The 25545-nt window shown below is 39.8% G+C and overlaps 1 protein-coding gene and 1 long non-coding RNA gene across 3 annotated transcripts in view; one reads left to right on the forward strand and one right to left on the reverse strand.

Annotated features, from left to right (window-relative positions):
* Nucleotides 1-25545, forward strand: part of LOC105718735 (uncharacterized) — a 164599-nt gene that overhangs the window by 38568 nt on the left and 100486 nt on the right. The window lies entirely within an intron of this gene.
* The window catches only part of PDCD1LG2 (programmed cell death 1 ligand 2), a 70505-nt gene continuing 51307 nt past the window's right edge, over nt 6348-25545 (reverse strand). For both annotated transcript variants that reach the window (XM_012454540.2, XM_012454539.3), the window contains exon 7: nt 6348-18462. The gene's annotated coding sequence lies outside the window, so the exon portion shown is untranslated. The remainder of the gene's footprint in view (nt 18463-25545) is intronic.

Raw genomic sequence — 25545 nt, forward strand, 5'->3', positions numbered from 1 at the left:
AGGCAACGTTTTGATTCCTCAGAACAAAGAGATATCACCCCTTCTACTCCCACTGACCAAGAAAGTTTAGCTGGTTTTGCCAACATTTGGCTGAAACTGCCTTTTACCATTTCTTTTTTCCTTTGTGGCAGTTTTGTAAGTGGAGAGGAAGTGTTTGAATCTGAGCCCCCTGCAGCTCCGGTGTGAGTTACAGCTTGAGGTCAGTGTTCACTGATAGGCAATCACATATGTTTGCTTAGAAACAGTAAGCATTTCTTCCCAATACATTTTTCTTCTTAATTATGTTTTGATTAGATGAATCCTAAAATACATTTTGTCTTGGTGGTATGATGTGAAGAACTTTGGAATTATATAAGCCTGTATTTGGACCCCAGGACTGTTATAATACCTGGTTGTGTTTTGGGAGATAGGACTCTCAGCTTTCATTTCTCATCAATAAAATGGGGATAATCCTGCCTATCTTGCCAAGGTGTTGTAAGGGGTTAAGTAAAATAATTCATGCAAAATACCCCACCTGGTACTTAGCATAGCACACTTCCGTATGTGTTAGTTTCTTCTTCACTTTTATTTGGGCAATAGGCCCAAGAGAGCTTAGGAGAAAGATGAATGGTAAATAAGTAAGGCAAGGAAAGGAATGAAAGGGCATAACCTTTAAAGTCAGTTGGTTCAGGGCATTATGCCCCAGCATGTGAACTAATTTGCACTTTTAATGCCCATTGGCCTGATATCATGGGAGTATGCCCAGCCAATTTGGGAGGATCATTCAAACCATCCACAAGGACCATGTATGACAGAGATGTCCATATTTCTCCAACCTTCAAGGGACCACACTTCTCATTAATGCCCAAATAACTTTGAGCCTTATCCCCTCATGTAACTGCAAGAAGGTTAGTCTCTGACTTTTCCCAAAGAATTTCTGGAAATTCCCAGGAATTCTTACCACCTACTACCTAGAGCCCCTTTAAGAGTCCATCTTGTAATTCCCCAAAACAGAACAAGACTAACATTTAACAAAATTTTACTGAATGAGATGTGGGAAAGAGATTTTCCTGAAAGAGAATCATGGGAAGAAATAACAAGGAAGAAAACAAAAATATCAAACTGGGCCCTCTAAGTATCTCCCATTTATTCCCTATCCCTCCACCTTGTGGTAGGGATCAATCTTCCTACAGACAACAAGAGTCCATTGACCGTGGCTCCCCTTCCCAGACCCCAAGGAAAACAGTCTCAGGGCTGCAGTTCTACTCACAATAAAGATAATGTTCTCACATAATCGGTGCCTTTTGTGTATAGTGCTTTGTGTGATGAATGCAGCAGGTGCTCAGTAAATATTTGTTGAATTAATGAATGGTCTTAACCTTCTCACTCCAGATTAAGATCTTGGCTTTATCTTTATGTGCTTGTTAAAATTTTTATTGGTTTTTTTTTTTTTCCCTCAAACAATGAGTTTCAAATGTAAATTTTGAATCTCCCTTCTATTATACACTTAAAGATCTGTTAAGGGATAAAAATAAAAAATTACCTTCCAGATAAATATATTTTTTTAATTTGGCAACTTGAAAATAGTAGCTTTTATCTGTCCTTGCACCCAACTTGTTAATTTTAACTATTAAGATTTTATGGAATATTACATAGGGCACTTTGTTACATAGGGCATTTACTGTTGAGAGCACATTTCTGAAAGTCCTAGGATTTTCACTTTTGCATAAAGGCTGACTGAGTAGACTCTGTTATCTCATAATCTAGCTTTTTAAACAAATTATTGCTCTAGTAACTAATTGTTCATTAATATCTGGCTTTATGGGCTAGGTGTGGTGGCCCACACCTGTAATCCCAGCACTTTGGGAGACTGAGGCAGGCAGATCACTTGAGGTCGGGAGTTTGAGACCAGCCTGGCCAACATTATGAAACCCCGTCTCTACTAAAAATACAAATATTAGCTGGGCATGGTGGTGGCCACCTATAATCCCAGCTACTTGTGAAGCTGAGGCAGGAAAATTGCTTGAGCTTAGGAGGTGGAGGTTGCAGCTGAGATCATGCCACTGCACCCCAGCCTGGGCGACAGAGCAAGACTGTCTCAAAAATAAAATGATCTGACTATATTGCTATATATTAACTGTGATGGGTTCTATAGTTCCTCTCAATAACACTGCCAGGTAAGGTTCATTATTTTGTAACTGAGGAAACTAAGGTTCAAAGAGAGTAACTTGTCTATAGTCATGCAGCTGGTTAGTGGCAGAGCTGGATTCAACTCATGCAAGCTACCTATACATCTTAGGGCAAGTGGGAAAGGGATATATTAGACTGAAGTAGGAAGCATTATGAAATTACTCCCCACTTCCTGCTTCTCTATGGTATTCTGATACGTACCCCAAATGGCTGTGAATCTTTGCAGAAGTCAATGGTTGTTACTGATGGGAGAGTGAGGAATTATCCTTCAGTGTTTTGGGAGTGGTAAAAAGTCTGAGACCCATCATGACATGCCACTTCTTCCATCTGCCTTCTGCTGCTTGAGACTTCAAAGGATAGTTTTGAGAAATTCCAGCTCTTCGCCCTTACCAATATTGATCAGGGTGATTCTTACTTAATTCTGTAAATGAGCTCCAGAAAATATAGAACTGTATAGCAAAAATGTATGGCACTTGGCTGAGATGTTCTGTTTGACTTCCCTCCAGTCCTTATAAGATCACTTTCCCCTCATTGATTTGGTGCCCCCCATTGACCAAACCAGCAGGTACTGGCCACTCCCTACAGTGGACTAAAGCAGTCTGTCATTAGGGTTAAGGCCCTGCCATGGGCTGCCCCATCCACACACATACCCCAGCTGCTTTGGCTGTTTTAGTCATCTCATGACATTTCTTCTGTTTATACAGGATATCACGTATGTAAAAGATGAGAGAGAGGTGAGGCTTCTGTGACCTGCAAGCCCTTTGAGGACGAGGCTGATGTTTTACTATCTCTTTGTCCTGGTGCCTAGTACAGTGCTTAGCACCAAATGAAGGATTAAATACATGAAAAAGAATAGGATGGTCTTCCCTTGATTGCACTTTCTCAGGATAGACCTGGACCCTGTCTCCATTTCCATAGAGATGGCCCTTTCCCCCAAGTCCTGGTACATGGCCCTGGTTGAGCTAATAAACAGCAATAAAAGAACTTAAAAGTCTACAAATGCTTTGAGGCCTAAAAGAAATCATCTCCAAAGGTGAAGTGCTGAGGCAGAAAGATGGAGAAATGGGGGAAGTGCATGTGCAGGGGAAGGGCAGGGACTTCCCAGTTCGCCTCCTACCATGCCCAGATGCAGTCACACACTTTGCTTACAGTGGCTGGTCCTATCTGAAGGCAATTCTTTGAGGCAATACTATGCCTTAAAGCCTAGGCCAGAATTTCACATCAGCCCTTCTCTAGTCCTGACATTATCCACCAGATAAAAGGCAGATACTTGCTATGTTTTACAAGTTTCTTGTCTGTGTCATATGCCTCATTCTGTCCTTAGATACAAAGAGGGTTGAAAATAGGATGTTTGGGTTAAAAAACAGGATTAAAGAAAAAAGGAATAATATTCAGAAAATAATGTGACAAGTGGACATATTTCTCAAGGAACCCTACAGATGAGATTTGAAAACCTGGCTCATTTCATGATTCATTAACTCAAAGACTTTAAGGACATATTTCAGCTGGTAGAGGAAAGTTCACTTGAGGATCACGTCTTGAGAGTCAAGTTGAAGATGCAAGACTAAATGAGGCTACCCTTTAGGACCAAGTACCTCCTAGAAGGGTAGAGCTGGAAGAGGATTTACAAGCCATTTTATTTCAGTCTTCTCAGGAAACTGAGGCTCATAGGAGTAAAGTGTCTAGTTTGAAGAATTATGGGATCTTAGAGTAAGAAGGAGATCTTGTAACTCATCACCTAAGAGAAGAATACCTTCCAGAGTATCCTGAGAAATGGTAGTTCCAGGCTATGTAGATATATCCGGGAACCAGGAGATTAACCTTTGATGAACAGCTGTAGCTCTCGTTGCTAGTGAATTATTTCCATTTCTGGGCCAAATTCTGCTTCAGTGTAACTTGCACCCATTGATCTTGGTTCTCATGTCTTCCCTTGGTTATTCTTTTCCAAGAGAAATGCACCCAGCTTCTTCAGGTTCAAATAGGCAGGGCTTCAAGCCCAATTGCCATCTTGGGTGCTTCCCTCCAGATCTCTCATTTATTAATGTCCCAATTGGGGCCCAGAATACAACAAAATATTCTAGAGGTAGCTGGCCTAGACATAGTAGGTTCCATAGGACTATTTGTTCCCAGTTCTGAAGAGTATCCTGTCAAGAATGCTGAAGTTTTCCTTAGTGTTTTTGTTTTGTTTTGAGACAGGGTCTCACTCTGTTGCCTATGCTGGAGTGCAGTGGTGAGATCATGGCCCATTGCAGCTTTGATCTCCCTGGGCTCAGATGATCCTCTTACCTCAGTCTCTCTTGTATCTGGGACTACAGGCATGTGCCATCACGTCCAGCTATTCTGTGTTTTTTATAGAGCCGAGGTTTTGCTGTGTTGCCCAGGCTTGTCTCAAACTCCTGAGGTCAAGGATACACATGTCTTGGCTTCTTAAAGGGCTAGAATTATAGGCATCAACCACCATACCCAACCTTCTTAGCTTTTAAGTAATTGGATTTCAATTCAGCCTGCATAGTTATGGCACATTTGTAGTTTATGAATGTGATACTGTTTATTTTTTCATATTAACTTTAACAAACTGCTCTTCCATCTTAGGCATGTGGATCAAAAGCAGGAGCTTACATTCTACCTCTTTGATTTTGACCTAGTGACTCAACCTGGGACTTAATTTTTTTATTTTTTATTTTTATTTTTTGAGACAGGGTCTCACTCTGTTGTCTAGGCTGGAGTGCAGTGGTGTGATTTTGGCTCACTGCAGACTTGACCTCCCAGGCTCAAGCAATCCTTTCACCTCAGCCTCTCAATTAGCAGGGATCACAGGCACACACCATCATACCTGGCTAATTTTTATATATTTTTTTAGAGACAGGGTTTTGCCATGTTGCTCAGGCTGGTATTGAACTCCTGACCTTAAGTGATCTGCCCACCTCAGCTTCCCAAAGAGCTAGGATTGCAGGTGTGAGCCAACTGTGGCAACCTGGGATTTTAAATTAGAAACTCTTCTATCCAATTGAGTATCTCTCCCTACTTTATTAATCATCATATATCATAAGCTCATCTTCTACATTTTCATCCAACTTACCCAGAAGAGAGAGGGAAAAAGAAAGACAATTTTTTAGTAATTTCTTTGTCAACCTAACCTCTTCTTTCATCCATATTCACTTTTTGACTAGGGTATAAATGTTCATCTTGTGTGCAGCGATTAAAAATCAGTATATTCTATGTATACAGCAACTCTCTGAGCTACCAAACTTGTAACTTCCTGAGCTACCAAACTGGCAAATTTTTTTTTTTTTGAGACAGGGTCTCATTCTGTTTCCCAGGTTCGAGTGCACTGGTGTATTCACAACTTACTGCAGCCTCGACTTCCTGGGCTCAGTCGATCCTACTATCTCAGCCTCCCCAGTAGCTAGGACTACAGGCGTGCACCATCACACCTGGGTAATTTTTGTACTTTTTGTAGAGATAGGGTTTTGCCATGTTTCCCAGGCTGGTCTTGAACTCCTGAGCTCAAGCAATCTGCCTGCCTCAGCCTCCCATAACACTGGGATTACAGACGTGAGCCACCATGCCCAGCCCAAAGTGGTAACTTTACTGAAAAATAAATGGAATAAATTGCCATATTAGCCTTTTCCCTAACAGCTTTCAAATGGCACAATCCACCATCACACACTCACACGCAGAAACTGTTCTTTCCTTCTTTTCATTTTGAGAACACTCAGAAAAGTTTTTATATTTTGGAAAGACCCCTTTCACTCCCCACCCTTGAGTTTTCTGCCATCAGCACGCTGGTTCGTGAAGACAACTCCCCAGAGCACAAGTGGAAAGATGCTTGGCAGCTCCTCCAATCACATGCATCTCACATGTTCTGCCACAGCTTAGTCATGCGTTGTGTGCTGGGGCTGCATGATATTTGATTAGGCAGGCAGGATGCAGGCAACCCCAGTGCCTTTTCAGACTTTCACTTAGTACACTTTTCTTTTAGTTTCTCTTTAGATTCTCATGAAAACACAGGTGAAAGTTTGTAGTTGACATTGAGAAAAAACACAAGTTTTGCATCTAAAAATTTTGCCCCAAAAACATTATATCTGGCATTTATGTGACCTTTTTGATTTACAAATATCAGACACTGAAATTCTAAAATTTTGAAATATTTTAAAGAATTGCTTAAACATTTATTTTTAATGTAATATGTTTATTTTTAAGCTTTTCAAATATAAGAATATAAGGAAAAAGTTACCCATAATCTCATGACATTGACAAAGATAGCCACTGTTATTGCCATTCTAATTTTATAGTTGAGAAAACAAAGGAGAGGAAGAGAGGGGAAGAAAAGGAAATAAAATGAGCTTTTAGGGTTTTTTTCCTCAACTTTAAGAAAAAACTCCTTAGAGGGATCCCCCAAAATTTTGTAAACAATTTGCAGATATTCATATTCCTAATAACACGTATTGCCAGGAGTACCATTGCTATTTCTGAACACCATGATGTTTCAATGGTCAGTAAGCTTTACAGAGCTCTGATTTCCATATCACAGAGGAAAACTACTTAAAATAATATTTTATAAAAGTTGCCATACTACATTACAAAAAATCTTGTAAAATAGAGAAAAGAAGGACATTACATACAACCCTAACACTTTAACAAAACCCTATTCATATTTTAGTATACTTCTTTCTGTCCTTTTCTCCCATTCTAAATTTTGTTCTTTTTTTTTTAAGTTTTATTTTAAGTTCAGGGGTACATGTGCAAGATGTGCAGGTTTGTTACGCAGGCAAATGTGTGCTATGGTGGTTTGCTGCACAGATCATTCCATCACCTAAAGCCCAGCATCCATCAGCTATTTTTCTTGATGCTCTCCCTCCCCCTCCCCCTGCTTCTAACAGGCCCCAGTGTGTTTTGTTCCCCCTATGTGCTCATGTGTTTCCATCCTTCAGCTCCCACTTATAAGTGAGAATATGCTGTGTTTGGTTTTCTGTTCCTGTGTTAGTTTGCTGAGGAGAATGGCTTTCAACTCCATCCATGTCTCTGCAAAAGAGATGATCTTGTTCCTTTTTATGGCTGCATAGTATTCCATGGTGTATATGTACCACATTTTCTTTATCCAGTGTATCACTGATGGGCATTTAGGTTGATTTATGTCTTTGCTATTGTGAATAGTGTTGCAACAAACATACACATGCATGTATCTTCATAATAGAATGATTTATATTCCTTTGGGTGTGTACCCAGTAATGGGGTTGCTGAGTCAAATGGCATTTCTTCTGGGACAAATGGTATTCTTGTTGACATCACCAGGTCTTATTTCTAAGGTCTAGAAAACTGATTCTGTGAGTAAACTCAGAATTGGACTAAAAAGCTGAATCATACTAAGCAAACTCCTAAGGGACTTTTCTATAATAAGAAATGCCATTGACATGCATATCAGAAGTTGCTTTAAAAAGTCTGTTCTTATAGAAAACCGTGTATAAGAAGTCAAATTATAACCAAGTTTCTCACTGAGCATAGACCATAGGATGAAGGATGTTGGTGGTGGCTGGAATGATTTTAATGGCTAGTGTCAACAAGCTACATGACTCTGATGTATTCACATAGAAGGAATAAATCTGACAGGTGGTAGGAACATGTGGGCTGAATGAACAGAGACCCTTCTCCATTGGACATGCTGGAGATTCACTAAACATTTCTCCAAATTGGCCTCTCTTGCCTCGACTCCATGCACACTGCTTTCGATTCAATTCCATGGTATTTGTTAAGTATCTTCTATGTGTGAATCCTTATCCTGGGTTTTGGGACTATAAAAATGAATAAAAAAAAATCAGGTCCTACTCCTAATACCTCAAAGGCTGTTGGAGAAAACTGAACACATATATAATTACAAAATACTATATAATGAGGACTTGACTGGTATAGGTCTAGGACATTTGGCCTGATGTCATGTCTGTCTTGCAAAATCTTAAGATCTAGCTTTGCCACTTACTAGCTGTGTGATGTGAGCAACTTATCTAACTTTACTGGGCCTTGGGTTGCTTACATGTTGATACAGCTTGGATTTGTGTCCCTGCCCAAATCTCATGTCAAATTGTGATCCCCAGTGTTGGAGGAGGGGCCTGGTGGGAGCTGATTGGATCATAGGGGTGGAATTCTCCTTTTCTGTTCTCATGATAGTGAGTGAATTGTCATGAGATCTGGTGGTTTAAAGTGTGTAGCACCTCCCCCTGCTCTCCCTCTTCCTTTCTTAGGCCATGTAAGACCTGCCTGCTTCCCCCACATCTTCTCCCATGATTGTATGTTTCCTGAGGCTTCCGCAGTCATGCTTCCTGTACATTGTGGAACTGTGAGTCAATAAAACCTCCTTTGTTTATAAATTAGCCAGTCTCAAGTAGTTCTTTATAGCAATGCAAGAACAGACAATACACGTGTAAAATAGAGACAAGACAATACACTGAGTTATGAAGTTTAAATGAGATGATACATGTGAAGCTATTAGAGCAATGTCTGGTGCATGATATGAAAATGAGCTATGATGATAAAATTAATTAAACCTCATGTTGGATACCAGCAATGTGACATGGGTAATCTGATGTTTGAAACCCAGCACAAGAAGGAACATGTAGTCCACACCCTGCCAAGCACTTTAACACAGATATATCCCATGACAGGCAGGAGATACATTATCAGGAAAGATGACATACTGGAAATATATTTTGACTGAAATTTAGAAACATGTGCCTCAGGGGTCTTATATGATAGTGATATTTTTCTTACAATAGACACTTAACACACCTTCTGCTATACGTTCTAGGAGAAGTCCACAGATGCATTTGGGCAGTTGCAACATGTTAGCACAAAAGTTGTCACTTTGATTCACTCTCCACTTTCAGTTCACATGGTCTGGGTAAAGACATCATTTACATACTCTTTCTTTCTTTCAGTAACTGGTTCTGGAGAGGGCACATCACGTAAATTTTCCAGTGTAAATCTCAAGATTTTACTGAGAATGCTGAGAAAAATACTCTGGGCTTTTTTTTCTTGTAAAATATTTGAACCTGAAAGGTTTAGTAAATCATTTGCATCCATCTTGTGATTATGAGGAGATATCTTATCTGAGAATGACATCCACAAAAAGGAAACAGAATGAAGAAATGATAGAGATAACTTGAATCATGAAGACATTTGTTAAACCCCTATACCCAGTTGCACATCTGGCTGCTAAGTTACATGAGCCAACACATAATCTTTTAAAAATTTAAGCCAGTTTACATCAGGTTTTCTCTCGTTTGCAGCCAATGAATTTTGATACAACTTCTACAAAATGCACTTTAAAATAAATTTATTTTGTCCTATGCTCATGGCCAAAGCATATGCCCAATTGTTATTTTTCTCATACAACTAATCTACAAATATACATTGGGCCCTTGTTACAGGGTCAGATGCCACAAAGTTTAAGACAATTCCTTGTGCTACAATCTAATTGGAATTCATAGTCTCTTTATTTTTTATCTCTTAATGGATATGTCTCTGCTTCATCCAGACAGATTTTGATTGAGGAATGGGTTGGTTATTCACCTCCTGTTCTCAACTCTAAGTCCATCCTCCTCTCCTCTGCTCGATGTGCCGGGGCTGGAATTTTGACAGACCTCATTTGCCAGCCTCCCTTGCCAACTAGGTTCCTGTTAAGTTCAGTAAATGGGAAGCCCTGAGGTACTGGAAAGTGGGAGGGTGGAATTCTTTCCTGTTTCTAGTTCCTGAATGTATCATGCCTGTAGCAATAGGTAGCAGAAAGGTAACTGCTGTCTGTAGTTCTAATATTTGGCATCTACTTTTTTGCTCTTTCAGTTTTCTAATATCTTTATTACAAATTCCTAATATTAAATACACTCCATTTTTATGACTGGACCCTTGCTGATACTACTTGATACTAGGTGTGGTCCTAGGAAACAAATTTTCAAATTCTGACATTCTGGGATTGATTTGATTTGTTGTTGTTGTTGGATTGATTTGAATTGAGAGCTGAACACTTTGCCACTGGTACTCTATGGCATGCAATGGCATCACGATTGATTAAATTATCATCCGTTCTTACTAGGGTTGAATGCCAATGAAAGACAAGCTTCTGGAGACCAAGTAGCTGTTGCATTTAACCGTTGTGGTAGTAAAGATGATTATAAGGAATGTAATGTGGGATGGCTGCTTCTGATTGCACCAGGGTACTTGCAGGAAGAAGATAACAAGTTTAGGGCTCTCACCTCAAATCATATTCAGAGCACCAGAGGGCTTCTAAGACTGCCCTGAAAGTACCTCTTACTCCTTCTAATTACAGGAATCACTAGACATGAAAGATATGACTGAAAAATTCAACCCAAATAAATCATTCACAGACTGGGTAAGTCTCATATGTGAAAGTTTGCTCAGTAATTTGAAAGGAATAGGACTCTGAGACTAGGAATGGGGACATTTGGGTGGATTTGGATGAAACTGAGAATGTTGAAACCCCCAAGCATCCCTGAGCTTCCCTTGATAGTGGAAGAAGCATCTCATTTCTTGTCTGCTGATACTAGCTTGTTTGAAAACCTGTAATAAGCCCATATGAGAGACTTGACTTGGAAGGGAGATCCCTATTCTTTCTCAGCCCCAGTGCTCCCAACTCTCATAGCCTTTATCTAGAGTCAGTTCCCAGAATATTTGGAGGTGAGAAAAGCAGAGTGTAGCTCAGGAAGAAAAGTCTTATACTTCAAAAGAATCATAAGATTTTGTTAACTTTACATTAGAGAAAACCAGGCTAAAATGTATGAGGATGAATTCTAAAGATATTAGAGTCAGGAGCACAGAGTATAACATTGAATTGGTGCCAAATTAAGGTAGTCCTGATATATTACAGTTTCCACATAGTTTTGGACTTAATGTTGTAGATGATTACTGTAATGTTATCATGCCTTCATGTAATTTCTTTACGCATTGATTCTTGGCATCGTTATGTGCTTGCTTTGGATAATGGAACATTATTAGCAAATGAGAAACAAACAGAGACTTGCAAAGCACTTGCATATTGGGGGCTGTCTCTCTTTTTTGCTGTTTTTGGAGTAGCCTCTATGTTGAAGAAGCCTGGACTAACCTACTGAAGATATATAGTTTTACCAATAGTCAGCACCAATAAAAAGATATGAATGAAGCCATCTGAGACCAGCCATCTGGCAGCCAAACTGCTAACTGACTGCAAATGCAAAAACTGACCCGAACTGACACCACATAGAGTACGAATGTGTTGCCTCCACTGAGCCCAGCCCAAATCGTTATCCTACAAGATCATAAAAACCTAAGTGGCTGTTTTAAATCACTAAGTTTTGGATAGTTTGTTATACAACAAAAGCTAGCTGAAACAAATGTATTAGCTAGAGCAGCTGTGAATGGCACTATTTCCTTAGTTGACTGGCTGAAATTTGGACTCACCGGTAGGTTACATTCAATGATGTTGAGTTGCCAGAATTTCTCTGGAATAATGTACAGGAAGGATTCTAATGACTTAGGGAGATAGAAATAAGGGAGTAATTTATAATGTGTAACTGCACATCTTCCCTCACCACACTTGGTCCTGAAAGGGCTTAAGGAATAGTTTCTTCTCTAAAGCATTGAGCTTTAGTGAGAGAAGCCCCAGCAACCTTAAACATGTTCAGGTGGCTGTTTTCTATAAGCCAAAGGTGAGGTGGGAAAAGCTGCATGATTTCAATGCAGATGATGAGATCCCAGAGTAGCAATCAAATTTTTTTACCCACAGGAATAATTTTTGGTGGTGGTTGACTCTAAGAATTAAATAGATGTGTAGCCTACCAAAGCATTACTTGATCTGAATAATAGAAACCAGACCTGAGATAACACATTCGAGAATTGCACCTTCTTCCTCAGTTATAAAACTGGAATGAATTGGAGTATATTTTACTTAACTGTTTCATAACTAATAATTGTTAAATAGAATTTTTAATTAGCTGGGCATGGTGGTATGTGCCTGTAATCCCAGCTACTCAGGAAGCTGAGGTGGGAGAATCACTTGAGCCTGGGAGGTCAAGGCTGCAGTGAGCCATGATTGCACCACTGCACTCCAGCCTGGGAGACAGAATGAGACCCTGTTTCAAAAAAAATAAAATAAATACAGTTTTTATAGATTTTGGCTTAAAAAGGTTATGAATCTTCTAAAGTCACATAATATATAAATACAAATCTGGATAATATTGAATTGTTCTGCTCATCTATAATATTATTTTATAAGGTAAGTTTCATATAAACTTGAAAGAAAATTGACACAATATTTTTCAAAAAATAGACATAATGTTAATTGAACTCCAAACATAATTATTAAGGAGGAGAGAATTCATGTTTCTTGGACGCTTCTTTTATGCTACATGCTTATTTTCATTTAATTCTCACAATAATTCTGTGAGAGAGGTGTTATTTTTAGGATGTCTGTAAATAGATGAAGACATTGAGGCTTTAAAAAATTGATCTTCTAAAAAGTTGAATTATTAAGGAAATAGATCATACAGCTAGAGAATGAGTGGGGAAGGGAGGAATGATTTAAACATGGACAAACTCCAAAATAGCAATGTGCACAGCAAGAACTAGAATTTAGAAGCAAACTTGAGGGTAATAATCTAAGACATGAAAACTTAAATTACCATAAAGTACCATTTTTTAACCTATTGACTTAGCAAAATTATATTTAAAAATATCCAATGCTGGAAGGACACACTGGTGGCAATGCAAACAGATCCTTTTCAAAAGTAAATTGACAGTATGACTCAAGAGCCTGAAATGGTCACATTCTTTGACTCCACAATTCCCTTCTCAGGTATGCATCCTAATGAAATGAGATGTAAAAAGACATGTGTTATCTGAAATAGCATGATATATCACTTAGGACATTGAACTGCATAATCCGAGGACTATTTAATTAAAGAGACTCTTTGCAGACGTGTGGGCCAGGTGTAGGGTACTCTAAGGAATAGTGCAGTACCCAAGGGATCACAGGAACAGTTGTGTGTGTGTGTGCATGTGTGTGTTCCCACACGTGTATGTGTGCACATAGACACTCAGACGTGAAAAGGGGATGGGAGAGAGCAGTTACTGGAACCCAGAGGCAGATGGAGCCATGTGTAAAGGGTCATTCAACAACAGCTGTGACCTTTAGTTGAGAGAATTATCCAGCCAGCAGTGACCCTGGAGAGGGAGAGCCTGGAAAATAAATACCCCAGCATTGCTACCCTCCCATCCTCTGATCTCCTGCCAGTGTCCCCATTGGCTGAGCATAATCAAAAGCCAGAGGACAAGGGAGCCCATTGATACAGTCCATACAAGTCAGCTTCATAGGACCTAAAGCAGGGAGGAGAAGGCTGGAGAGTGGATCTGGAGGATCAAATGGAAGATATCCAGCACAAAAGCTTGTAACTAAAGTGGCAAAAAACCCCCAGAAGCAATTGTAATCTTCCATTAATAGGGGAACGGTTAATTCAATTTTGTCACAGCCACTCAGTAGAATATTATGCAGCCATTAAAATGATATATAGGAACACTTGTCAGCACCTAAGTGTGAGCTTATGGTAGATGATAATTCTTTTGTTTTGTTTTGAGATGGAGTTTCATTCTTGTTGCCCAGGCTGGAGTGCGATGGCATGATATCAGCTCACTGCAAACTCTGCCTCCCAGGTTCAAGTGATTCTCCTGCCTCAGCCTCCCGAGTAGCTGTAATTACAGGCATGCATCATCACTCCTGGCTAATTTTGTATTTTTAGTAGAGACAGGGTTTCTCCATGTTGGTCAGACTGGTCTCTAACTCCTGACTTCAGGTGTTCCACCTGCCTTGGCCTCCCAAAGTGCTGGGATTAAAGGCATGAACAACTGCGCCTGGCACAAAATTTTTTAACATGTTGGAACTATAGCCAAACTTAAACATAAATGGACAAAGAGCAAAAACAAACAACAAAGATGAAAGTGTTCGTGCTTGGATGATGACATCATAGGTGATTTTTGTTTGTTCTTTCTCAATTCCTCTAATTCTCCTGAATGCTATTTTTGCTCCCTTTGTAAAAGGTACTTATTTTTTTTTTAACAGATTAGAACTCATCTAAGTCTCTTAAGGATTGTCATTATATATGCTTTAGCCCATTATATCAAGTGATAAAAAGTAAAATTGTTAATAGTAGCCATTTTCCCAATATATAATGAATATCAGAGGTGATCATGCATGAGGTATGTATCACATGCCAAATACATGGCAAAAATCTCATTCTTTCCCTGCTCCCTAGGAGTCCAAGGGGATGATAAAACATGTGCTCAAATCCTCATGATAAAAAAACTGGGAAAGATAACTGCTTTACAAAGGGATAAAGAAAGCATTGTTGCTCCCAAAGCAAAGAGTTCATATTCAATCAGAGAAAATCAGAAATTATTCACTGGCAGAGCTGATGTCTAAAGGATGGATAGGATTTTGCCAGGAAGAATTGAAGTCCCAGAAAGAAGGTATTCTGGGTGGAGGGAAGAGTATAAGGCAAATCTCAGCACCAGTGAGCATTTTGACTTTGCTGGAGAATGTAGCATGTATGGGAGAACCCTGGGACACAAACCTGTCTGATATACTTAGGTTAGAAATTTCTTGGACAGTAAAGCTCACTGCTCCCTTAGGAGAAATCTGCAGATAGATTATCTTGATAATGTCCCAGGGCTATGGATGGTACATGGGGAAATTGCTAATGATACATGATATTTATCAGGCATTTTACCTTGTGCCATACATGCAAAATTTAAAAAACTTAAAGTGTTAAGTACCTTTATTATTTTTTTTCTTGAGATGGAATCTTGCTTTGTTGTCCAGGCTGGAGTGCAGTGGCATGATCTCAGCTCACTGTGACCTCTGCCTCCCAAGTGATTCTCCTGCCTCAGCCTCCAGAGTAGCTGGGATTACAGGCATGTGCCACCACACCTATATATATGGGAACCAAATGGGTATATATATATACATGTATATATATATGGGTTTTTTGTTTGTTTGTTTGTTTTGAGACGGAGGCTTGCTCTGTCACCCAGGCTGGAGTACAGTGGTGTGATCTCATCTTACTGCAACTTCCACCTCCTAGGTTCAAGCGATTCTCCTGCCTCAGTCTCCTGAGTGGCTGGGAATACAGGTGCATGCTGCCATCCCAGCTAATTTTTGTAGTTTTAGTAGAGATGAGATTTTACCATTTTGACCAGGCTGGTCTGAAACTCCTGGCTTTAAGTGATCCACCCACCTTGGCCTCCCAAAGTCCTGGGATTACAGGCATGAGCCACCTTACCCTGCCAGGTCTCACTATATTGAAATAAACTGATGCTTAGAGGTCAACCAATGTATTCAAAATTGTATAACTCATGCCTAGTTGAGCTGGTGTTTGAATCTCTGATGCCAGAACCCATAATAGTACTTCCCTGGGAAAGAGTGAAATTAATTCTTTTTTTTTTAACTTTAATTTCTGGGATACATGTGGTGAACATGCAGGTTTGTTACATAGGCATACAAGTACCATGGTGGTTTGCTGCACCTATCAACCCATCATCTAGGTTTTAAGCCCTGCATGCACTAGGTATTTGTCTTAATGCTCTCCCTCCCCTTTCACCCTACCCCTGCTGACAGGCCCCTGTGCATGATGTTCCCCTCCCTAGGTCCATGGGTTCTCATTGTTCAACATCCACTTATGAGTGAGAACATGCAGTGTTTGGTTTTCTGTTCCTGTTAATTTGCTGAGGATTATGGTTTCCAGCTTCATCTATGTCCCTGCAAAGGACATAAACTCATCCTTTTTTTGGCTGTATAGTATTCCATGGTGTATATGTGCCACATTTTCTTTATCCAGTCTATCACTGATGGGCATTTGGGTTGGTTCCAACTCTGCTATTGTAACTAGTGCTGCAATAAACATACATGTGCATGTGTCTTTATAGCAGAAGTATTTATAGTCCTTTGAGTATATACTCAGTAATGCAATTGCTGGGTCAAATGGTATTTCTGGTTCTAGATCCTTGAGGAATCACCACACTGTCTTCCACAATTGTTGAACTAATTTACACTCCCACCAACAGTGTGAAAGTGTTCCTATTTCTCTACATCTTTGCCAGCATCTGTTGTTTCTGAAATTAATTATTGACCAACAAAGAGATCACACAGTATGTGTAACCAGTATAAAACCACCTTAAACCCTATATCGTAGGAAATCAGGGCACAGTATGTGGTATAATAAAAAATATAGGTTTGTTGCTCTAATTCCATCCCTTTCAAACGGAACAAGCAGCCTTAACCAAATTACTTAACCTCTCTGTGCCTCACTTTCCTTATCTGTAAAATGGAGTCATTAATAGTGTCTTTCTTAGAGGGTCTGGAGATGATTCATTCCAATGGTATGTGTAAAATGCTTAACAATATAGGGCAATAGCAAGTACTTGAAAAATGTTAGGTGTTAAGATGACATGCTGTAGTACAGAAAATTTCTGAAGCTAAGACCCAATGCCTTATGTTTTTCTCCCCTGACAGAACCCAGACTTCAGGACACTACAGCTAGGTTGCCCTCTCCCTATTTGGTGTTCTAAAAGATAGCCCCAATTTGGGAACAAAGATGGAAATATTTTGACAGAAGCCATTATGATGCTGGGTTCCTAACAGAGTTAAACAAAACCACCCAAGCATTCAGCATGCCAGTCACATATCTGGGGCATGGGTGGGGTAGGGGTAGCATAGGTGGGCTTGCTTCCAGGGAAGGCCTTGTCTCCTGCTCTGATCTCTGCAGTGTTGGGAAGTGCTGCTCTTCCATTAGGAACCCCAGATCAAGCATCCCTAGGACCCAACCCTGCTGAAAAGTACATCCAAGTTTGCCTCAAAGGCCTTCAAACTTTGGGAACCAAATGGCATGATAGGATATTAAACTTACTAACCTGCAAGACCTTAAGCAAATCTCTTAGCCAAAAGTAGAATATTTGGAGAATGTTGAAGAATAACAATTGGGTTTTATTCTTTAAAGGCATTCTCTGATTTACACAGAGAATTGAGAAACTGAGATGTATGATTTGTCTGATACTCAATTTCACACCCTTTCATTCTCATAAGGCCCAAATTTTGCTCAGTTAAGGAGCTTGCTTTAGGCCCATCTACCTAAGTCTGTTATACTAGCGAATGTGCCCATTTGAATAGTTCAAGGGTCAGCTAGTACTCTGAGCTTCATGACTCCAGAATAAAGAGCAAATTTAACAAATTTCAGCTGTTACTGTAGCCGAGTTACCCTCCTGCTCCACACGTATGTAGTGGGATCTTGCAGGATTTCCATACCGCCAATTATCAAAGACCTTGACTGCTCAGCATTGCTGTATCACAGATGTGGAAACTGAGGCACTGAAAGGTCAAGTTTAAAGTCATATAGAGGGCCAGAAAAGAGCCTTAGTTTGGGGCTTTGTCTTTAGCTACTCATCTGAAATTGCTACAGATACAACATATGAGCATATCAAATATTTTTGACTATATGTAATTGATTCCTACGGAAAAAAAGTTTAAAAAAACAAGAATTTTTAAAGGAAATATGTAGTTTAAAAAAAAAAAACACCATTAAACATGGTGCCATTACAGGTTAAAACAAATGCTTTGTGATTTAGACCTCAAAAAAAGCTTGATGTCTTTACTCCACAATTTGTGAACTTAATGTATATTTAAATGCATTCTGTTAATTAGAGTAATTTCAGTGCTATCAAGATTCCAGTAAGCCATAAAACATGTCAATTATGATTTGAGTTTGTGCAAAACCCTGTCTATGAGCTCACAGTCTCGATAGGCTTTTCTAATACCCAGAAGAAGCTATAGATAAAAAATAACTCTATTGGCAACCCATCTGTTTCTGTAACTGGAAATTTCTACACATTTCTGCTTTTGGAAATCACTTAGAAAACTTAAGGGGAAATATTCCTTTTGCTTTCAGTCTGGCAGCAAGAAGGAGCTTCAAGGAATTCTGTGGTTCCAGGATCCAGTGGGGTAATTTTGTAAAGTGCAGTAGTGCTTGCTCAGAGCCATAGGCTGCAGAGGTGAGTTCAGATCAGTGAAGGGGCAGGCAGGTGTTATAGCCAGGTGCTGGCTAGTCTTGTTGCAGGTTTCAGATTAAAGTGCTGGGTCATCCAAAGGCATTTGAAAAGTGCAAATGGCAAGCTCTGCAGGCCAACGAATTCTTGTTTAGAGTCCAGAAGCTTTTTTAGATGTCCCATCAGGTCAGCCTGGCTCCCAAGACCACGGGTTCAGATCTGGGGAGAAAAGCCCACAAATAAGAAAAACCATTTTTTATGATTAGAAAATATATAACCTCCCCAAAATTTGAGTGAGAAACTACTTTTTTAAAAAAAAGTTCATCGAGCTGGAAGCAGTGTGGTTTAAAACCTTTCTCTGCACAGTTTTTACCATTACCCTAGTCCAAGTCCAGCTTCTCTCCTCAGACCTATTGCAAGAGCTGTTCCTCTTCCATTCTATGGACCACACAGCTCAGTAATATTGGAGCACGTTTTAGGGGCCTCTCCTATTCAAAACCTCTCATTGTTCTCTATTGTGTCAGATATTTCTAGTAGTTTCTGCAGACTCATTATCCCCCTGCTGTGCTCTATTCATGCCCCAGGATGATGACGGTGTAGATTGCATCACTGGACTCCTCCCTCTGGCTTTGACTGGGCTCAGTCTAGGGGAGAAAGAGGGTTGCAGTAAAATTGAGAGTGAGGTTGGGGGACCTATTCCTCAGCAACCTCCAAGACAGGTTGTCCGTTGACTTTGTCGCTCTGTTAAACACACAGGTCCTGCCAGGTGGATCTTTCTCATTGCCATTTTTTACTAGGGTTCTGGGAACTGCTCCCTCCTCTTTCTCCTTCAGTCCTAAGGATAGTCACCTTCCCTGCCTGCTCTTGCATCCTGGCATGCTCAGCATCCCTTGCTCATTTCCCTTTATGCTGCACATACCTTTGTAAATAATCTCTTCATTGAACTTCCTCAGTTACATATTCTAAGTATGCCTTCCATTTCCTGCTTGAACCTAACTGAAGGACTCATGCCTAGTAAGTAAAATCTAACCTTTGCTTGGAATTCATGGTTTACAATGTGGCCCCTAACAGTCTTTCCCCTTTATCTCACACCTGGCTTTCTCTCTGAACAGGGCCACATGCATTTTCCTGCAGATGCCTCACACCTTCCTGCCCCTCTGCCCTTCCTCTCAGTGTCCCCTCTATCTAGAATAGTCTGCTGCTTCCACATCTTCCTGGTTCAAAAGTCACCTCCTCCATGAAACCTTTCTTCTTCCCTGATTAACTCCAGCTTAAAATGATATTTGTCCCCATCTCTGAATTTTTGTGTATTGTTTGTCCCTCTTATATGAGCCATAGAAAACCATAAAAAATACACAGACTTTTCACACCATTAAAAATTCATGGGCACAGGTGAGTGAAGCTGTTAGTGACTCCTCTTGCTTATAGCACCCTCCTCCCTCCCTGAGACGGCTGCGCTCTCTGCCGAAAGTTGTGAAGTTGCCTGACATGGGATGGGCATTTCTGAGGATTGATAAGTAAGGTAGTTCTTCAGGATATAGGGATAATTTGAGAGCTATATGATTTTCCAAATATGTTCCAAGAAGCACAAGGTATCTTAGAGCGGTGGTCTCCAACCTTTCGGGCACCAGGGACCAGTTTCATGAAAGACAATTTTTCCATGGACCAGGTGTGGCAGTGGGGGTAGGGTATGGTTTCAGGATGAAACTGTTCCACCTCAGGTCATCAGACATTAGATTTTCATAATCTAATGAAAATTAGATTATGCACATAAGATCCCTTGTATGTGCAGTTCACAATAGGGTTCATGCTCCTATGAGAATCTAATGGAGGCAGAGCTCAGGCGGTAAGGCCCGCTCACCTGCCACTCACCTCCTGCTGTGTGGCCCAGTTCCTAACAGGCCAGGGACTGGTACCAGTCTGCAGCCCAGAGGTTGGGGACCCCTGCCTTAGAGGCCTTTGTAGGGACCTATGGTAGGTTCATTATATCCTCCACTCTAATTTCACCACTATTTTAATTTGCTTGATGTGTAGGAGTTCTGTCTAATATTTCCTTTGCAAAAAGTTTATAATAGCAAAAGAAAAAGAAATAGGAAACCACTGAAATGGAAAAGGGGAAAGGAAACACACCCCTGTTACTGGTTGTGGTCAGTTCTCAGGTGGAAGTTCTTAGAAGGAAGACAGGATACTCATGAAAACAAACAAAACAAAACAAAACAAAAGAAACATAAAGACTGGAGCAAAAGTATATAGAAAGCTGGCTTCTTTTCATTTTAACCCAAATTATGTGAATGCGAACTGGTTCTTGAGTACCTTATCTATAATACTTAATTGTAAGAATCTTGGATGACTGATAAATTCATCCTTCTATTTCCCACATGGCCTAACTGACAGGGTCTTGCAAATAGCAGACACTTAATACATGTTTGTGAGTAAATGAATGAATAAATGAATGAGTAGCACTGTACTTGGAATCATAAGACTTTTTTTGGTCTGCTACTACTGTTTCACTCAAGAAAGTCACTTAATCTCTCTTAGCCCCCAATGTCATAATCTATGAAATGAGGTAGGATACATGGTCTGTAAACTCTAACCATTGCTTGATGATGGTAATAACTATTTTTTTAAGGATACATGATATATATCTATGGTATCAGAATCCACTCCTAAAGTTTTACTGTTTGACTGCTTGTCTGCATAAGAGGGAGACTGGCATAAGCCCAAATAGTAGAACAAGTAAAGTTGGATACAAGAACAACTTCCGCAAATGAAAAGGGCAGTGTGTCACAGAAAAGGACTCAGTGGATCTGAGTTCTAGCTCCAGTTCTAACAGTAAATTATAAGATGACCTTATGCAAGTCACTTCAGCTCTTATATCCTTATATCAGTTCTATCATGTGCACAAAGGCAAGAGATCCAGGAAATTGTGAAACAGCACTAATACTGAGCTCTGCTGGGCGTTTTCATAAATCAGGTCTTGCTTCAGTTGCTGGTTAGTGAAGCAAAACCAGCAAGCCCTTCGCTTCTTAAGTGGTAAGGGAAAATATTCATCTGAATAAAAGTCTTGTCAGAAGTACATGCAAAGCACATACCCAGGCCACATCCCAAGACTCCATTTCCCAAGATGCTGAGTCACAATATGAGAGTGTGGGATGGCTCCTGGGCAGCCTAGAGCTGTATGTTCTCTTCACAATGAATGGTTTTGAGGTGAGGTAGAACTGGGATGGCAGAGAATGGGTGTGGGAACATCAAAGCCCTGAGCTGTCTGGGCCTGAGCAATATTAAAGTCTTAACCATGGCAATTCTGGGCAATGGATTCTCAATTATTTTTGGTTTTTTATACTTTTTTGTTTTTATACTCATAAAATCAGTAATTTAAAAAATGCTCTGAAACTTGTTATTCTTTTTTGAGTTGATAGATTCAACTAAAATTAAACAAAATTTATTTTGATATTCTTTTTTAGTATTGAATCAAATTTGGTCAAAAGCAGACAACTTCTTTTAAATTTATCATATAACTATAAGAAGCATTGATAAACAGACAACAAGACAAACATCAAATACCATATATTTGTATTAACATTAATATCCTACTTTATTATATTGACCAGGTGGACGTATAATATTGACACATAGAAGCAGCCAGAAAATAATGCTGTAATCATGTGCTTAAGAGTGGTATAGACTGTGTGTATAATGCAGAGGAAAAATAAAAAGGTATGAGTCAGGGGAGAGCGTCTTACAGATTGAGCAAGAGAGTACAGTGTATGTAGGTTGGGCACAGTGGCTCACGCCTGGAATCCCAGCACTTCAGGAGGCCAAAGCAGGAGGATTGCTTGAGCCCAGGAGTTTAAAGTCAGCCTGGGCAACATAGTGAGACCCCAGTTCTAAAAAAAAAAAAAAAAATTAAAAAGCCAGGTGTGGTGGCATGCACCTGTAGTCCCAGCTACTCAGGAGGCTGAGGTGAGAAGATTGCTTGAGCCTGAAAAGCAGAGGCTACAGTGAACCATGATCATACCACTGCATGCCAACCTGGGTGATACAGCAAGACCCTGTCTCTAAAAAAAAATAAAAAATAAATTTTAAAAAAGCAGAGTATAGTATACGGATGTGGATTCTGAACTTGGACACCTGTATTGCTAATTCAATTTATTGGCCCTTATATTATTGGCCATACGACCTTTGGCAAGTTAGTTAACCTCCTCATGTTTTGCTTCCTGATCTATAAAATGGGAAGCAGAAAGTGAATACCTCAGAAGATTACCATGAGGATTAAATGAGCTAGTCCAAACACACTTCTAATGTTTTAGAACAGAAGCCTGGTGTTATAATAAAAATGTTAATCATTACTGTACCTTAAAGTAGACCATGCCAAAAGTTGGGATTTGGACAAGTAAGAAGGAATGGGGAGGATATTCCAAAAGAAAAACCAACACGAGCAAAGGCACAGAAGTGGGAAGCAGCTCATGGGAAGGGATAAGTATGGCAGTGGTGTTGGTGGGGGAGGCATTCCCCTCAGAGATGGCCCAATGCAGCCATCTCTCCATTCCCCAAATCAGTATTTTTATGTTCTGACCCTTTTCTTCTTAGGAGATATAAACCAAAATGTTAAATTTGTTCTCGCTAAAGAAGTAATAACTGGTGAGCAGCTTTATAGGGAGGAACTTAAAAAGCCTATTGAAACCTAACATGGGCCAGCTGTGGTGGCTCACACCTGTTATCCCAGCACTTTGGGAGGCCATGGCAGGTGGATCACCTGAGGTCAAGAGTTCGAGACCAGCCTGACCAATATGGTGAAACCCCGTATCTACTAAAAATACAGAGATTAGCCAGGCATGGTGGTTTGCGCCTGTAGTCCTAGGTACTCAGGAGACTGAGACAGGAGAATTGTTTGAATCTGGGAGGTGGAGGTTGCAGTGAGCCAAGATCATGTCACTGCACTCCAGCCTGGGTGACAGAGCAAGACTCTGTCTCAAAACAAAGAAACAAACAAACAAAAACCTAACACGTTGGTATTTGACTTGACAAAATCATAAAACATACTAAACAAAAATGAGCCTTTTTTCCATCACTGTTGATCATTATTTAATAGCTACATAAAATGTAAACATAATTATGAAGACTTAGATAAATCAGAAAATGTTGAATGCAACTGAAACGTAGGACAAAAAATAATATATCAGCATTATGTGAGTATTAAATTATATAAGTATTAAAATGTGTATGTATATGACAAAGATAAATGGAAATACTGATAAATGAACTTTTTTTAAAAAAAGAGCATCTACTCCACATTTAGCAACTATATGGCCAGGACCCATGACTTCTCCCCATCCCACATCAAAGGCAGTATCATTCATCAGTCACCACACTTCTTGCCTGGGAATGGTCCCCCAAATCATCCTCATCTATGTTCCAGAAATGCCTGTGCCTGAGATGAGACCTGTTTGCCCTTCTGAATTTGATCCTTCTCAATTTACAAATGATAAAACTGAAACCTAGAGAGGTGATGAATCTTACCTATGGTTTTGTGGGTAACTCACAGCAAAACTTGAATCTAAACTCCTGAATTTGAGTCATGACCTCTGAAATAAATATTTCAGGCTTAAAACAAAATAGAGAGAATAATATAACAGACACCTCTACACCTACCACCCAGTTTAAAAGGTAGAATTTGGTGTTTATTATTTCCATGCTAGTTTTCTACTTTTAGTTCACATAAATGTTTCCATAAATACCACTAAGAGATTGTTTACATGTTTTAAAACACTATATAATTGGGATTATATTGGCAATATTTTTCTGCAACCTATCTTTTCCGTCAAAATTATATTCAGGTTTATTCATCTCAAAAATACATCTAGCTTTTGTCCTTTCATTTCAATTACTGTAGTATTCCTATCTATTCTATTGATGCATATTTGATGATTTCTAATATGTCACTATAATAAGCAGTAGTACCAAGAACCTTTCTTTATGTGTCTTCTTGGGCATACATGTGAAACTTTCCTATGGTGTGTATCTAAGTAGTCCTGACCTCCTTACATCACATCACAGATTCTCAGGTAAGTGCCAGGGAGGAGGAGGAGGGGGAGAGAGGAGGAGTATTGCTCTCTTACCTCCTGCACTCTCCCTTCCCTCCTGGGTTAGAAGGTAGAGAGGGGACTACAAGTAATTGGGGGTGGGGGGAAGAGGAATACTCCCATTTCTTTAATTTGACTTTTAAGCAAGATAAGTCTTTTATTTTGAATTTCAGATACCATTAAAAGCAGGTATGAGACTTTTCTGTTTCTAAGAAGTACTGGTTAAAATTGCTTGTAACTGTAGTCCCAGCTACACAGGAGGCTGAGCCAGGAAAATCACGTGAACCCAGGAGGCAGAGGTTGCAGTGAGCCAAAATCATGCCACTCCACTCCAGCCTGGGCAACAGAGTGAGACTCCATCTCAAAAAAAAAAAAAAAAAATGCTTGTGATACCTGTTAGTCCACAAAAGCTACTCACTTAATAGTGCAATATTCAGACCATATGGCAGGTTAAGGGCTAAGACATTTAGGACATTTGACATTTAATTAAGTGTTCCTTGAGCCCTCAAATAGATGTTTCTGCCTTAATTACTCAGATCCTAAATTCTTTTTCTGATAGTGTTTTCTCTCTAGGACAGAGGTTGCAAACCTATGGGCATATTTAATTTGGCTTGTTTGATATTCAAAATATTTTCAGCTAGCATTTAATAACTGGGAGATTTTATATAAACATCTATATTTCCATCTTCTCTAGAACTGATAGTTCATAAGTTCTCAGTGTGATACAGTCCCCACTACTCTCTCTCTCTGGTTATACCAGGCTCTTATTCATTTCATCACCTGCCTGACCCTGGTGGGCATCTGAGTTTAACAGCTCTGCTCTCAGGCTTTTCAACAAAGACTCCAAGCTCATGACACTCAGACAAATAACTGATGCCTCTCCTGGAAATTTGCCAATAGGCCAAGCAGACCATCTTATAGGAATCTAGGATTTTTGTTTCTCAATAAGTGAAAATTTTAATCAGGCCTGCCAGTGTTGATCTGAAACTTTTCTGAGTCAAGAAAATCTCATTGCTGATTCATAGATGCTCAGTGTAGCTGGACCTCAGTACAGTCCTGCCCTAAGCTGCCTTTGTCTTTTTTCCTTGATTCTATGCCCAGGATATGAGCACGTGGTGACAGGAGGTATTTTCAAGAATGGCTTTCAGGCTGGTAGTAGGAAATGGGAAGGGTGCAGAGGCCAATCTCATTCCTTTCAGTCATGTTTTTTGCTTGTGAC

This window comes from Aotus nancymaae, unplaced genomic scaffold (assembly GCF_030222135.1).
Source record: "Aotus nancymaae isolate 86718 unplaced genomic scaffold, 86718_ANA_hifiasm-v0.15.2.pri h1tg000041l, whole genome shotgun sequence".
NCBI lineage: Eukaryota > Metazoa > Chordata > Mammalia > Primates > Aotidae > Aotus > Aotus nancymaae.